This window comes from Vidua macroura, chromosome 1 (genome assembly GCF_024509145.1).
Source record: "Vidua macroura isolate BioBank_ID:100142 chromosome 1, ASM2450914v1, whole genome shotgun sequence".
NCBI classification, from domain to species: domain Eukaryota; kingdom Metazoa; phylum Chordata; class Aves; order Passeriformes; family Viduidae; genus Vidua; species Vidua macroura.
In genome coordinates, this window is record NC_071571.1 from 108,411,487 (window position 1) to 108,416,456 (window position 4,970).

At 43.7% G+C, this 4,970-nt stretch overlaps 1 long non-coding RNA gene across 1 annotated transcript; it reads left to right on the plus strand.

Moving 5' to 3' along the window:
- The first annotated feature begins 2,739 nt into the window (after positions 1-2,739).
- On the plus strand, positions 2,740-4,393 carry LOC128816728 (uncharacterized). The gene is made up of 3 exons (XR_008439997.1): positions 2,740-2,902; positions 3,936-4,155; positions 4,249-4,393. It is a non-coding gene; the product is annotated as an uncharacterized LOC128816728 (long non-coding RNA).
- The last annotated feature ends 577 nt before the right edge of the window (positions 4,394-4,970 follow it).

Genomic DNA, 4,970 nt, shown 5'->3' on the forward strand with positions numbered 1-4,970 from the left:
CTGTAATAGCGGCACACTGATAAAATTCCGTGTTTACTGGCCTTCAAGCACCTCTCTCCCACCTGTGCAGTGGTGTGGTATTAGTATGCTGAGGCTGTAATGAAAACCTTATCATCAGCTGGACTGTGTCAAACCCTGCTTTTTCATCATGTTATGCATGCTTCTCTCCTCCTCTGGGCATTGGTCTGCACATTTGCAGCTTGTACACAGGTTTTGAAGAGATTCAGATGGCTGTTGTTGTTGATCATTGTGTGTGTAGTACCTCTAGAGCTAGGAAGTTCTTTTTTCTACATTTGTATGGTATGAACTCCTCTTTTCCATCCCAGCTCCAAGGATTCCAGGTGAGGAGGTAGCAGATGCATGTTGAACAGGACAAAAACAGGAGGAACTGATGCTCTGGGCAGATTTCTGTACAGGCTGAGAACCTGGGCTGTTTGCAGAGAAGAGAAGCTCAAATTTCTTTTCCTTTCATGTGGTAGTTGACACAGCATTCCTTGGTCTTTAACCCAAGGTCTCTGATATCCCTTTACACAGACATGGGATGGGGGTGGGATGGAGAGGGAGAGGAGCAGATAAACAGAGAGGGGAAGGAAAGAAAGAAAAGAAAGCAAACAAGAAAGAAAGGATCAAATATGTGAGATTTTTAAGGGAAGGTAATAATTTTATGATACCTACTGATTCATTTTAAAAAAAAGCCTACAAGTGACAGGTTACTTCAGATCCAGCAAAGTTCAAATTAAATACACGCAGGAAACATTTGCCCGAGTTTCATTTCATTATATTAATCAATTAGACATGCTGAGAGAAAATGGTGGTTGGCACTAGTGTCACCAAGTGGTGACAAGAGAGGTCAGTGACTATCCCATGGATGGAGGGACAGAGGGACAGACATTACATGTCCTCTAATGGAAGGGTGGCTTGTCGAAAATTGAATCAGTCACCCTCAACCCAAACAGAAGTTCCCAGAGGGAAAAAGGCAGAGCCACTCAAGAAAGTTATGTGGGAGGCACCTCAGCTTTGACAGCAGTAGCGCAGCATGTGGACAGCTCTTGACTTGGCTGGACCCTGTCTAGCCCCACTGCTGCATGTTGAGGTCTCCCACCCCCAGTCCCCAGTGGCCCTGGCTCTGCTCTCACTCCGTGCAGCACCACACTGGATGTCCTACAAGCCCAGCACAGTTAATCTGCCACCAGATTCATTGCTATGTGGATACTCAAGAGCTGACTGTAATATAATAGCACTTGTATAAAACAGGATTTTATCACTTTTTCCTTTTTATAGTATGGGAGTGACATATTTGTTCCATTTCTCTTAGGTATAGGATACTTAGCCTGCTGCACTCGAGTTTCTAATTCTTTCCCCATCCCTACCTATGAATCATAGGGTTTTTCACCTCTTGTTCCACTGACGCACAAGATGCAGCTGGGATCCTTCCTCATTTACGCTGTTTCGTACTTGAAGAAGTGCTGCCAATGCTACCAAGCCAACACACATGTCCCACACAGATGTTAGAGCTCTTAAGACCCAAAGAGAATGTGGCTGAGAAAATTCAAGAGCGGGACATGGGAAGAGGCAATCTCTCTTCCCATCAGCCCTAAGGAGAATAACATCAAGTACTGCAACGTAAAATTAAAACCAAAGGTCACATGCAGGGAAAAAAGAAGGTACCTAGCATTTGACAGATGGATAGAACTGACAAATAGAAAGGACAAACATGATTTAAGTATAGAAAGTGTTTGAATAAATAATATCTATTCTAACATTTCATCATCAACATATCAGCTAGACACTTTGTTGGTGGGGAGAAGAGAAAAATAAAATTTATCTTGCCATTTTTGCTTTACTAGGGAATATGTAACAGTTGGCAGTGTAATACACTTTTTATTTTCATGAGTTATGGATGTGCATGGCCATCCCTAAAAAATTGAAATAAAAACTGTATTACACCGCCAAGTCTCATATACTATATTTATACCATACCAGAGGAGGTGTCTGCAGAGCAACTATAGATATAAACTTTTATTATATCTATAGTTTCTCATGTTATTAGTATAGTTGTGAAAATAATAGGATTTACTGAAGGTTGTTATTCCCCCTAGCATCACTGATGTGGTATGAACAATATATTGACCTTTTGGATATTTTTGAACCATTGTAATGGTTTTGAAACGAACAGCCAGAGTCCTTGTCCCCATCCCAAGACAATGGGCTCATGGTGTCTTTGTAAGGCATTATTTAGATTAGCCTCACAAAGTACACCCTGGTACTACCAACGGTGCTTCCCTTTTGTCCTTCTCAGTGTGCAGGGAACGCTAACCAAACCCAGTCCTTTAAATAATTGCAGAGGGGGCATGAAGGCCCCAGACTGCAGCAGACCGCAGGATGGGGTAGTGCTCTGTCATTGTGCTTAGGTTCCTACAGCAGAATGACACAGAAATTTGCTACTGAAATGGGTAAAGCCCATAGACCTTGTTAAGCTAGATGATTTCAGGTTTTCTAGGTGGTATTCATGCTTCCTGACTGATTTCCCAGCTTCTTCTCAAAGGCAAATCCCTTGCCCTGTGAGGCTGCCCACTTTTCCTCAGCCCTACTGATTCTAGCAGGAGAGCAGGCAGGAGCAAGGATCTATTCAGTCCTGACAGGGAGATCCTGTGGTGCTTGACACTGTGAGGTCATGGCAAAGGATCCACACAGGAGGAGACTCTGGGCACTGATCAGCCCTGCTGATGGGCATGAAGATGTTAGGAAAAAACATGAAGAAAGGAAGCTGCCACAGGTGCTCACTGTAATGCAGGCTTGCTCTGCTGTCCTGCACACTCTGTGGGAATACAGCTGATATTCTCTGAAGCAAAGGGAACACTCCTACTGACAAGTTGCCTTTGCTTCCTGTAGGTGCAAAAAGGTACTCGCTCAAGTTTTTTGAGCTTGGAGGCACAGGGAAGCCAGGAGCACCTGTTTACTGATGGGAAATGCCAATAGAAATGGGTCTGGAAGAGCAGCATATTTATAGCCTCACACAGCACCATATGGTGCTTGGTAGCAGAAATCATCAATTGAGACAGATGAGCAAATTTAAATTTCAGCTTAGATTTGATTTTCTTTTTTTTTTTTTTTAGCAATCTTTTTATTTAATTTGCTCTCTGTCTCTGAGTGCTCATGCTGACTTGGCTGTGTCTTGCCCCTTGCTTTCTGGAGAAGGCTGTAGGGGCATGCAGCCTTAATTGTTTAAATAACTCTATATCTACTGGAAGAAGGGGAAGGGGAGCCTCAGAACAAAAGATATGCCTGGGGATGATGGGCTGAGAAGCTGAAGTCAAAAGGACACACAGCTCAGGCCCTTAGGACTGGAAAAGCAGCCCTTAGAAATCTGAGGTCAGTCAGGCCAGAGGCAAAACTGATTTCTTTTTAATCAAGCTTAATTGTTTATATTAATACATGAATTTGCTCACAATGATTCAACTCAGCCTTTTAGCAGATCTCTGAAGAAAAATTTTGAAAACCTCTTTTATTTTTTTTTTTTTTTTTGGCAAGAGTATCTCTGAGCCTATGTCTGTAAATTACCTTTGGGTTTATAAAGGGCTGCTGTGGTCCTTTGAAAATGCAGCAGTTTCCTTGGTATTAGTGCACATCCAGCGCAAAATAAAAGATTCTTGATTTCCAGCCCTATTACCCTATCCCTGTTCATCAATTTAAAACCAGTGTAGCAAAGCTCCAGCTCTTCAGTATAAGCCCTCCAAGCTCAGTCTCTGCAGAAGTGACTATGGGGCAGCAGCCATGGGGCACTGCCTTTTGTGCTGGATTGTACCATCCCTGGCTGGCACACCTCTGTGCCACCATAATACACGTATTTGATAACTCTTATCTACACAATGTCCTCTAGATATGCAGTCTGAGTAATCTTGCATCAGTCTTTACCACATTTCTTTGCACCTCAGCTCAAGAGATACAAGATGGAAGATGAGCTTGCATCCCCTGGTGGGACTGTACTTCTGGGTCAGGACAGAAGTGTCTGAGGATATTGCTGCAATGATGCCTGCAATGGTCCAAGGCTTCCTTGGAGAGCAAATAGCATCCTCCAAAATCTGGGGTGCTGAATCTGCCACACACCCCTCACAAGCCTAAATGCAAAGGGTACTCTTTTGTTCATCTGCTAAGGTAACTGATGGCTCACCAGGAGGCCCGTGTAATGATTGTAGTTTTGCTGATTTATTAAGTGCCAATGGTGTTTTAATATTGTTTGTGTTTCAGAAATAAAGATAGTCATTGCCCTGAAGGCTTACAGTCTGAAAGACAGATACACACAATACACAACTCCCTATGGATACTCAGAAGAAAGATTTTTTTTTATTAAGGAGCTATTCTGATTTAATTTGGTTCTTTAATGTGATATTGGAGCAGTGCGGGGTTGAATGTCAGCCAGCTGAAAGCACTCCTCTGCTGGGCTATAAAGACTACAAGACGAGTATCAGCATGTGGAGGGAGGGGACATGCAGCCCCTGTCTGACTCAATCAGAGCTTCAGGACATGAATTCCCAGTGATTTGTTCCTTGACCAGCAACCTCCATCAACCTGCTGCTTATCGGGGGCTCTCATTCATTGCCCAAGCCAGGAAAGTTAAGCTACAGGGAATGTGCTAAACTAAAATTTGGTGTTAAAGGACACGACAGAGAGGTGATGTGAATTTCTGCCTGTTTCACAGTGGAGCTGAAGCAAGCAGTCTATGTGGCATGAGTAGGCAGAAGGGCTTAAGGGTTTATAGGCCTCTCATGGATTATGAATTTGGCACCCACCTAGAGTTTCTATTTGCTCTGTGGTTGGGATTGCCAGGGTGGATGAGGTCAGTGGAAATGGACCAACATTCACCCAGCCCCTGTGGCCCAGAGAGTGCTTACAGGCTACCAGAGAGCAGTAATTCAGAAGGCAAAGGGCAAGGGTGGTACCTCCACCACCCTTGGTGGTGCTGCAAGAGG